This window comes from Physeter macrocephalus, chromosome 16 (assembly GCF_002837175.3).
Source record: "Physeter macrocephalus isolate SW-GA chromosome 16, ASM283717v5, whole genome shotgun sequence".
NCBI classification, from domain to species: Eukaryota; Metazoa; Chordata; class Mammalia; order Artiodactyla; family Physeteridae; genus Physeter; species Physeter macrocephalus.
The window spans coordinates 90648736-90661203 of record NC_041229.1 but is presented as its reverse complement, the minus strand read 5'-3'; positions in this window follow the sequence as shown (position 1 = coordinate 90661203).

Genomic DNA, 12468 nt, shown 5'->3' with positions numbered 1-12468 from the left:
TTTCATTTCTAATTTTATTGATTTCAGTCCTCTCCCTCTTTTTCTTGATGAGTCTGGCTAAAGGTTTATCAATTTTGTTTATCTTTCAAAGAACCAGCTTTTAGTTTTATTTATCTTTGCTATTGTTTTCTTTATTTCTATTTCATTTATTTCTGCACTAATCTGTATGATTTCTTTCCTTCTGCTAGCTTTGGGTTTTGTTTGCTCTTCTTTCTCTAGTTCATTTAGGTGTAAGGTTAGATTGTTTATTTGAGATTTTTCTTGCTTCTTGAGGTAGGCTTTTATAGCTATAAACTTCCTTCTTAGAACTGCTTTTGCTGCATCCCATAGGTTTTGGATCATCGTGTTTGCATTGTCATTTGTCTCTATGAATGTCTTGATTTCCTCTTTGATTTCTTCAGTGATCTCTTGATTATTTAGTAACGTATTGTTTAGCCTCATGTTTTTGTGCATTTTACATTTTTTCCCCCTGTGATTGATTTCTAATCTCATAATATTGTGGTCAGAAAAGATGCTTGATATGATTTCAATTTTCTTAAATTTACTGAGGCTTGATTTGTGACCCAAGATGTGATCTATCCTGGAGAATATTCCATGCACACTTGAGAGAGAAGTGTAATCTGCTGTTTTTGGATGGAATGTCACATAAATATCAATTAAATCTATCTGGTCTATTTTGTCATTTAAAGCTTGTGTTTCCTTATTAATTTTGTGTTTGGATGATCTGTCTTTGGTGTAAGTGAGGTGTTTAAGTCCCCCACAATTATTGTGTTATTGTCAATTTCCTCTTTTAGAGCTGTTAGCAGATGGATCTTGTTTTTGTAACCATTCAGCAAGCCTGCGTCTTTTGGTTGGAGCATTAAATCTATTCACGTTTAAGGTAATTATCTATAAGTATGTTCCTATGACCATTTTCTTAATGTTTTGGGGTTTTTTTTGGACATCCTTTTCTTCTCTTGTGTTTCCCAGTTAGAGAAGTTCCTTTAGCATTTGTTGTAGAGCTGGTTTGGTGGTGCTGAATTCTCTTAGCTTTTGCTTGTCTGTAGAGCTTTTGATTTCTCCATGGAATCTGAATGAGATCCGTGCCGGGTAGAGTAATCTTGGTTGTAGGTCCTTCCCGTTCATCACTTTAAGTATATCATGCCACTCCCTTCTGGTTTGTAGAGTTTCTGCTGAGAAATCAGCTGTTAACCTTATGGGAGTTCCCTTGTATGTTCTTGTATGTTATTTGTTGTTTTTCCCTTGCTGCTTTCAATAATTTTTCTTTGTCTTTAATTTTTCCAGTTTGATTACTATGTGTCTTGGCATGTTTCTCCTTGGATTTATCCCATATGGAACTCTCTGCACTTCCTGGACTTGGGTGGCTATTTCTTTCCCATGTTAGGGAAGTTTTTGACTATAATCTCTTCAAATATTTTCTCAGGTCCTTTCTGTCTCTCTTCTCCTTCTGGGACCCCTATAATGAGAATGTTGTTGCATTTAATGTTGTCCCAGAGGTCTCTTAGGCTGTCTTCATTTCTTTTCATTCTTTTTTCTCTATATTGTTCCATGGCAGTGAATTCCACCATTCTGTCTTCCAGGTCACATCCATTCTTCTCTGTCAGTTATTCTGCTATTGATTCCTTCTAGTGTAGTTTTCATTTCAGTTATTGTATTGTTCATCTCTGTTTGTTCTTTAATTCTTGTAGGTCTTTGTTAAACATTTCTTGCATCTTCTTGATCTTTGCCTCCATTCTTTTTCCCGAGGTCCTCTATCATCTTCACTATCATTATTCTGAATTATTTTTCTGCAAGATTGCCTATCTCCATTTTATTTAGTTTTCTCTCTGGGGTTTTATCTTGTTCCTTCATCTGGTCCATAGCCCTTTGCCTTTTCATCTTGTCTCTCTTCTGTTAATGTGGTTTTTGTTCCACAGGCTGCAGGATTGTAGTTCTTCTTGCTTCTGCTGTCTGTCATGTGGTGGATGAGGCTATCTAAGAGGCTTGTGGAAGTTTCCTGATGGGAGGGGGGGGACTGGTGGTGGGTAAAGCTGGCTGCTGCTCTGGTGGGCAGAGCTCAGTAAAACTTTAATCCGCTTGTGTGCTGATGGGTGGGGCTGGGTTCCCTCCCTCTTGGTTGTTTGGCCTCAAGTGACCCAGCACTGGAGGCTACCCGGGCTCTTTGGTGGGGCTAATGGCGGACTCTGGGAGGGCTCATGCCAAAAGTACTTCCCAGAACTTCTGCTGCCAGTGTCCTTGTCCTCACAGTGAGGCACATCCACCCCCCACCTCTGCAGGAGACCCTCCCACACTAGCAGGTAGGTCTGGTTCAGTCTCCCCTGGGGTCACTGCTCCTTCCCCCTGGGACCTGATGTGCACACTGCTTTGTGTGTGCCCTCCAAGAGTGGAGTCTCTGTTTCCCCCAGTCTTGTCAAAGTTCTGAAATCAAATCCGCTAGCCTTCACAGTCTGATTCTCTAGGAATTCCTCCTCCCATTGACGGACCCCCAGGTTTGGAAGCCTGACATGGGGCTTAGAACCTTGACTCCAGTGAGTGGATTTCTGTGGTATAAGTGTTCTCCAATTTGTTAGTCACCCACCCAGCAGTTATGGGATTTGATTTTATTGTGATTGCGCCCCTCGTACCATCTCATTGTGGCTTCTCTTTTGTTTTTGCATGTGGGTATCTTTTTTGGTGAGTTCCAGTGTCTTTGTGTCAATGATTGTTCAGCAGTTAGTTGTGATTCTGGTGTTCTCAAACGAGAGAGTGAGAGCATGTCCTTCTACTCTGCCACCTTGAACCAATCTGAAATTTTTCTTAACAGATGTCTTGAATCAGGTCATGGTTTTTAGTTAGGCAATGACTTACCCACTAACATATAAACAATTAGTGAAGGAGTTAGAAATACAAGTCTCCTGATGGCTAGTGAAAGATATTTTTTAAAAGAGGGAAGCTGTCTGTTATCATAACAAATATACAGAAATAAAAAATTTCACACTCTTGTTGAAAAGATATAGGCCTCAGGACACCTTTGTTACAAGACATCATTACGATCTTTTTTTCTTTTTGGGGATCTAGAAATTAGGTATCAACAAATATCTCTAAATGTCTTTCCATATAAAATAAAATGCATACAAATCTCATTATAAAGCTCTACTAATTACTATATAAGCTTCCTTGTTGTATTTGCCTCTCAGTTTCTTGAGAATCATTAGCTGTCAAATCCAGTGATCAAGCAAGAAACATCCAAATAGCCATTATCTCTGACAGGTATTACAGCAGCCTTAAAAACCTGAGGTTTACTGACTTTGCTCAAATATGATGGATATTGGATGCTTCATTGATTCTTGAGAGGCAAGGAAAAATATATTATTACTTTTAGGTACACAGGAGCTGAAAGTGTTCAAACACTAGTGAGCTTCAGAATGTATATCAAGATTAAAATCAATGTTTTTCAGGTTAATATCCATTATACATTTACAGTACTGAGTGGTTTTTTAAGTGTGCCCCCAAACCTTCCAATTCCGACTAAAAAGCATCACATTCAGTCCAGTCAACTCTCTCACAAGAGTTGAATTATAGAATGTATTTAATTTAGCCCTGAAATGAGAGCAACACAATTGATTAGAGGGCTGTGTAATCAGGAAAGATGAAAGGGAAAATGTCTTTACAGCTAAGCCGAAGGGGGAATAGGTACACATATTTGTACACATATTTGAATAGAGCAAATGTCAGAGTAAAAGAACCACTTATTTTGGCACAAGGTATTGTACAGCTGTGAATATTGGGGTGAAATATAGTAAAAAGCATATTTTTGGTGAAATCTGAAATGTAAGATAGACGTAATCTTTGTAGGAACGTAGTAAAACTAAAATGAACAGACATAGTTCTAAGAAATGTGTTAAACTTTACTCAAGGAGTGGCAAAACCTGGATGTTTTATGCTTTCATTGTTACTGTTTTTACAACAGTTTTTTTTTTTTTTTTTTTTGCGGGAGAGGTGAAGTTCTTTGAGGAATGGCTGAGAATATGTTCATTCTAGATTCCATGTAAGATGCATCTGCCAACAAAAGCCATAATAATATTAAGTAAGATATGGGAGGCTTACTATGTGTTATTCAAACTGCAATGAAACTGCATAATAAAACTGTATTAAATACTTCAGTGTAAAGAATCCCAATATCTGGATTTAAATTAAGTGAATTTCAAAATTTGTACTCTGCACTCTCTAAAAAGGAGAAGAATCAAAGAAAAAAAATAATAACAACACAACACCAACAACAGCAATAATTATAACAATAGTTAAAAATAATTTCAATTCCAGTATGTCCAGGAGTGAACCAAGAGTGTAAGCTGTGAATTGATTGCACCCTCAGTGGATTCAGTTCATGGGCCTCCCACAGAATGAGAATTATGCTGTACTCTATGTTATTCTAGTGTTAAAAATAAGTAACTATTATATCCTACAGTCTTTAAATACAAGCTAAGTGTTGTATCTGGTGCTTGATTGAGGAAACAGAGATTTCTTCTTGCAGTGGAGAAAAAGGGGCTGTCTTTGTTGTACAGACATGGCTAAGTAATTTGTTTAGGTGATTTTGGTCTTTAGACAATTATGCCCTAAACACTGACTTTAGAACTTAAGTTCTACACATAACTCCAATCTAATCCTAATAAGTCCTTTGATTGTCACATCTTTAGGTAGACACATTCATTGACCTTGTTTATGAAAAGGAAATTAATGTTTTACAGAAGTAATGTAACCTGACCAAGACTAAATTAGTAATCCAGTAAGTAGCAGAGACCTCTCCAAACCCAAATCTCTTTGACATCCAAGCCTGTGCTCTTATCCACTTCCCCGTAATTCAACTTAGCCACTTCCCCATAGTTAACTTAGTGATTTTCAAACTGTTGTGTGCATCAGAATCATCTACATGCAGTGCTGTAAATCACTTCCCAACTCTGCACTCGGGAATGTTACATTTGCATCTTCCAGCTGACCATGGTGGGAGTATTTATACCACAGAAATAGGTAAATACCACACATCAGGGTCTTCTTTTTATAAAGACAGATTTCTGGAATCCACAGATCTTGAATGAGTCCAAATAATTTGTGTTTCTCACAGTTTCCCAGGTGATACCATTGCTGGTGGTGTGAGAACAATTATAGAATCACTAATCCAACTCATTTTTTCTCCACAGACATATAGGTTTATTACAAACATTGAATAATACACTAGGGTGCTATGTATTCATAAAATCCTATTTATCTTGAAATTTAATTGGATAGTAAATGATATTAAATTAATCTTTCATCAAATTTTAGGAGGCTACAGTCAACAAAAAACTAGTAAAGGGGAAAAATATAAAACTTCATTAATGGTTTGGGGAAAATCAAGTACATGTTCGGTGAAATATACAGTCCTCTTTTTCTTAATGTGGCAATTTACATATATTTAAATTGGGCTAAGAATTTACTTAATACTGCAAAAATTAACCTATACCTTTCTGTAGACTCAACAAACAAAACAAAGCAAGTTAATACATAAACATACACTCTAGTTCTTAAGCGTTATAAGAGAAATAAAGTTAATATTTAGTCTCAGCAGTTTTAACATTCATAAGAATTAATTCTTGACTTTATCTGTAAGCTTACTGACCTTATTTGTTGCAGTTTTAATTATCCCAAGTTCCAGTGATTCATTCCCATACAATATTCTTAAGTCTATCCTTTAAATTATTTATCTCAAAATGCTAAGTCTAAAGGCAAAGAGAGGGGAAATTTACTGGTGTAAAGGATAATAAAACATAATAAAATTACATATAAAATATTTGGGTGAATGTATTAATATAAATACTTAGAGAAATGTAATTATTTATAAATGCCATTAAAATTCTGGTTCAATTATTTTACATTTACTATTGCTAAATTCTTGATGAAAATAACAATGTGTTGAATAAAATTCATAAGCAACTTAATTTAAATGAGCAACTTTTTATAAAATCATTTAAATAGTAATAAATGGAAACTATAGTAGGTACTGTCTCCTAGGTTGAAATGTAAACAGGATGCTTGGTTCTCAAGATAGATAGAGAGATAGATAGATAGATAAATAGATAGATATAGATAGGTATATATAGGTATAGGTATAAATAAAGATATAAATATAGGTATAGATATAGGAAAGATACAGGTATAGATATAGAGATATCTATGTCTATCTGTAGATGTATATATCTATATCTATATCTATGGAGGGAGAAGAGAGATTGTATATTTAAAAGCCAAAATATTTTAGGATAAGCTTTTTGGATCCTGTCTTCTGTCCATTAAGTCTACCACATCACCATACTTCAGGGGGTGATGTACACACAAGCAATACACACTGTCCTGGCAAACATGGTGGCTCTGCTGTATATTTTTGAGTTAGAATTATTGGAACTGGTCCTAGAAGATGGTTTGTAATTGTTAAAAGTATATATGCATCAAAACATTTTTAATGTTAAACTTAGCTCACTTATATTCAGAGTCACAATATGGTGTTCACTTGTCAGATTCGTGCTTATTGTTACATAATAGATATCACATGGATTTGATCATTGGGATATTGGAACTATGGTCTAGTTTGGGATTTGCATGCCTATAATGCCTACTTGTTTTCTTCTTGATTAGAAGGTTTTACAGAATCTGTCTTTTAAGGGTTGCTAAGTGGATCATTCTTTTCAGAAACAGTGCATCTTCAGAAAACTTGATGAAATGTTTCAAAACCTCATGGTCAATTCATGTTTAACAGTTCTTTGAACGTCACCAATCGCCTGCATTGAAAGGCATCGTAAAACAGTTAAGCTTCTTTTGGTGACAAAAGATGAATAAAATATCTTAGCTTTTGGTTCCAAATGCACAACATGATACAATTGGAAAGGAAGGCAGACTCATTGCTTTTTGGCTCCAAACCTCTTCGTTGCTGGCTGCTGTGGAAGAAGTATGTTTTCAGCAGGGAGAAATTGACAGGAATACATAAGCTGTTTTGGCAAGCACTTCTGCATTTGGCCTTTTCCAGTTGATGCACCAAGATGATGAAAGGCCCCAAATAAATTAACAATCTTCTTTTTTGTTTCCTTGCCACTTTAAAGTCAATGGAAATATAGTACAAATTGAAAAAGAAAGATTTTTAAATGGAAGCAAACAATAACTAAAAGGGAAAACCGAGAGAATGAGTGGAACATTGAAGCAAATTAATTTCCACCTGATACAGTGGAAAAATAATTCAACACTTGTTTACAAAATGCTTACTATATGCTGGGTATTGGGCTGATTACATAGCTTTTGTTCTAATGGAGAGACAAGGCACATTAACAAGTACTTATAGTGTGACAAATGGTACAGTAAGTGTATGAGCAAAAAGCAAGGAGCAGATAGGACCAGGTTAATCACCACTCTTACCCTACTTTGCTGTGTGTATCTTTGGGCAAAACATTTCATCTCTCTGGCACTCATTTTTCTGTCATACTGAATAATGACAAGAAGTGTAAAACTCTCTTCATCTCCAAGTTTAGTTGCATGAGAAATACCTCCACTCAATACTCTAAGGAATGGGTACAGAATAGAGTCTTCAAATCAAGTACCCACAGTGGTCAGAAAGAAATGAAATGAGTATAAGCCAATGCGAGGTATTAGGGATTCTGCTCAAATGGAGAGTGTATGTCCCTTCTAAATTCATTTAAGTTAAAATAAATGCACTCTCCTAGTACAGAAGTGGGAGATAAACATGTACCAAAACAAACAAGACAAAAGGACAGTTATCAGTAAAGCCTCACATGAATTTTATAAAATAAATAATGTAAAGAAGAGGAAGAGATACAACTGACTGAATAGTCAAGAAAGGTGTCATATGGGAGGAAAAACACAGTTCAACTTTGACAGATTAGTGTTTAGAAGGTTAGAGGAACAGGGGTATTCTGAGGTGAAAGCCTTGCCTAAGTGCACTAAGTCAGAGATCGAAGTATTTGTTTTTTTCCGGAAAAGTTTGAGTAGATTGGACAAAAAGTTTAGATGGTTAGCTTGAAACTAGTTAAAAATATAGATCAGGTTGAAATTTTATGGAAACTTTAAATTATTAGGAAATATTGAGGATGTGGGAGATGAAGGTAATGTAGCTTTATAAAAGTGACAGCTTGGATTAAAAATGTATTTTTTGTCCAGACATTCTCCTTATCCTAAATTTACTATTTCATTAAATATTTTTTAAAAATCAAAGCCAGTTAAGGAGACTTAGTATTCTATTATTCTGTACATGGTTATTATTATAAGCATTACAGAACTTGACAAAAAGTAGAAAACTATTTAGAATGGCTTGAAGAAAGTTCTGCCTTAAAGAAGGGGACTAGAGTAGAGAAAGACTTAAAAGTTGATTTTAGATCTCCAAATACAAGATTTTTGGTCTTTTGCATGAGAATATATATTGTATCTGCATAGCCCATTTTTCTTTCATATATAGTGTGAATTTCTATCTTTTAATATTAAAAGTTAAGAATGGACCATTGACATGCATTATAGGAAAGCAGAATTATGTACAGTAAAATACTGACATATAAAATTGTTCACTAGAACTGTCTCCTATTGGATAGAGTTTTTAAAGAAGCATTTGGAAATCTTTGCTCAAGGAAAAAACCTAAAAATTCACAAATAACTTTCTTGGTTATATTTCAAATTTCATCCAGTTTGTCAGAAGAATTATTCAGCATATTGGCCTCCAACATTTGAAGAGCTGCCAAACTCACTATAGTTAATTTATATGAAAGAAAATTGTATTTTTAAAAAACTTTCATTCCTCCTCTTCTATTGCCATGCTTAGAAGTTAAAGTATCAATAGTCTCAGATTTAGTGTTTTATTAAGATCCAGATGTATTTTTTCCAACATGTAAATACTGTCAGTGATTAAATGAAAAACAAATAAATTATATTAATTAGAAATCAAAACTAACTGAAGGGATACACTAGAATCTAAAAATGTAATATCAACAGCAAATACTTGCAGAGGTTCAATTTAATTAAAGACTTAAAAGTCAACAAATGAATCTGCTCTGCATATCAACTACCCTGCTCCAACTCTACTATTACCACCTGGTCCATGTGTCATCATTTCTCACCTGGACTATGCCAAGAGCTCCCTACATCTTCTGACTGCTGCCTTTCTCCTTTTTTTTGAGTTGTGAATTTTTAAAAACTTTTATTTACCTTCTCCAGGTCATATGTACTATTTTTTTTCACTCTATTCTTTTTTTTCTTTTTTAAACATGTTTATTGGCATATAATTGCTTTACAATGGTGTGTTAGCCCACGTACCTGGGTAGGGCAAAAGAAAAAATTGACTGCTGCCTTTCTTGTTCTTCTATAATCCATTTTCCATACAGCTGTCTCTCTGTGCTCTAGCCATAAGGTCTTTCTTTCCATTACTTAAACATGCAAACCTCCTTTGGGTGCTCCTTAGTTGAGGTGCCCTGCCACCACACACTCACATGCTTGGTTTCTTCTTGCCAGTCTAGTCTCTGCTCACAGGTCACCATTTCTGAAATGTTTCCCTGACCATTTCATTTAAATTAGACCCTGACCCAACTCACACTCTCTCACATTATCCTGGTTACAGTCTTCATAACACTTAATTCTTTATGTCTATTTTTCCTTGAGTGAATATAAGCTCTATGAGAGCAGGGCTTTCCCTGTATTATTTACTGTTAGAGTTCCAGGATCTAAAAAGTTACTGACATAATAATAGACTCTCAAAAATATTTTCTAAAATAAGGAGCAAGCTTTTTGAGGAAATTCTTAGAAAGCTGGATATTTTTGTGAGATACTGATTCTGAGTATTAATCAAAATTGTGAGATTGGGATTGACATATGCACACTACTATATATAAAATAGATAACTAATAAGGACCTACTGTATAGCATAGGGAACTCTTCTCAGTACTCTGTAATGACCTATATGGGAAAAGAATCTAAAAAAGAGTAGAGATATGTATATGTATAACTGATTCATTTTGCTATACAGCAGAAACTAACATTGTAAATCAACTATACTCCAACAAAATTTTTTTTTAATTTTTTGAATTTAGAAGAAACAAAACACAACAGGAACTTTTATCACCTCTTTTGACCTTAGGACATGCAGAAGCATAGAAAATATTAATAATGTTGTTTATGTTTAACATATGAAATGACTTAAAAACATAATTGGAGTGTTATGAATGGTTTTCAATCAGAATTTAATCATTTTTCTTGTTTTAAAGATCTGTGTATATTTGAAATCCTGATAACTATAAAAAGAGTAAAATGATCTCACTCTTCCATTTTTTTCTAAAATTTCTGCTTGTATAATTAAATTGTACTTTGCCTATTTATATGTTTAGTTTTATTTAGGTGTATAATATAGTGACCCTTATTCATTTAATTATATATTTCCTATTTAGCTGTTTTAGAAAATTTATTTTAAATGACTTAAGAATATCTAATACAATGAATATAACTGATATAATTTAAGTCAAGAAAATCTTTTACAAGCACTTTTCTGAGAGCATCACTGCTCTTTCTTTTATTAATGACGATTTGTTAAAAAATTGGAAGTGAGTAGATACTTTTAGGAGAGTCAACAAAAATAGAAGACATGTATTTAGGCTTCAAGGAATATAAAATATGATTCTTTGAATGAGACCTGGAAATTTTAAGCTTCTATATTCCCCCCAGCCCAAACATTAGTCACATAGATTATTTAAGTGATATTTGTAGCTCTCTGCATTCTTCAATTAGTCCACAGTTTTAAACACTGTGACGAAGTATTCCAAAGACTAATGTTTTCAGAGCATAAAATGTAGAAATGCAAATTATTTGTTTTGTCATGACTTTTTAATTTTCACAACTGTAAATTCAAAGTTGGGGATGCTAAGAACCTAGGAGATACTGTCACTACTTAATCTCAGCATATATTCCATGGGTTTTCAATAGAACTCTGCTTGTTTTTAAAGAAATCTAGCGTCTCTCAAATGTCTGCTTTGCATTTTACATGCTGTATCAAGATTAGCTCATTAATATTCTAGCTTTTCTAACAAGTCATAGAAAAGTGAGTCTATTCCTAGTACAAAAATCCATAGTAACAATTAGTATTAAGTTGTTTATTTTTGAAAGTTGTAGAAATTAGGATGTGTTAAATAATATTATAGGTGGCAAAGTCAGGAATATAGATCAATTCCATTTTCCCCTTCCCCATCCTAAACCAGTACGCAGTCAATGTGATCAAGATTTTACTTTCATACGAACACGTCTTTCTAGACAGAGAAAAATAAATGAAAACTTTGAAACGATAAGTCAGAAAGTAATGAGGCTGCAAGAAATGGTCTTCATCTTTCCCCCTCACTTTCCTACTTTCCCTGCTGCCAAATCTTTTTGCTTTCTTTCATCACCTTATCAAAATGTATCTTTCTGAGAATCAGTATAGTAAAGAGATTGGGTTGATATTGACTATTCACTAAATATAGGACCTGAAACAACTTAATTAATCCTTTGTGCTCCAGTTTCTCATCTATAAAATGGAGACAATATTAGTTTTCACTCAATAAGATTGTAGTATAAATCAAATATATTAAAATATTCAAGGTTTTATAATCATGCTGAACTCATTGTGAGCATTCAATAATTATTAACTGATAATTTTGATGGTAGAAATAACAGCAGTAGTAGTACTAGTATTAACAGTAAGTACTAGTAATATGTACTAGTAGTAGAAGCAGTAGTACACCTACTGTGTTAAAAAATTATACTAGTTGCTATATTTATAACGGTGAATCAAGCAAGACAATCCTTGTTTCAGTCTGGATATTATCTTGTAAACTATTTTCCATGTCATTAATTCTCTCTTCAGCTGTGCCCACTGTAGTCTTGTGAGTTATGTCATGATTCGTTTTCAAAAACAAAAACCACAAGTAAAGGTGGTATAAAAAAATAGGACTTATGGGGCTTCCCTGGTGGTGCAGTGGTTGAGAGCCCACCTGCCAATGCAGGGGACACAGGTTCGTTCCCCGTTCCAGGAAGATCCCACATGCCATGGAGCGTCTGGCCCCGTGAGCCATGGCCACTGAGCCTGCGCGTCCGGAGCCTGTGCTCTGCAACGGGAGAGGCCACAACAGTGAGAGGCCCGCGTACCGCAAAAAAAAAAAAAAAAAAAGAAAAAAAATAGGACTTATTAGTAAATCCCATATAACAAGAAGGTGGCTGAAGGTAGATGATGTAAGGATTTGTTAAATCACTCAGCAATATCAAGGACACAGGCTTTTTCTAACGTTCCACTCTGTCTGCCATTCTTAAAGTATCAGCTATATCTCTCCACATGGTAGAGATGCCTGAGACAGCTCCAAGTGTCTCATCCTTACATGGCTTCATCCAAAACCAGAACAAGATGAGCTTTTCTTTCATTCCTCAAAACCAGTGGACAGGCACTGT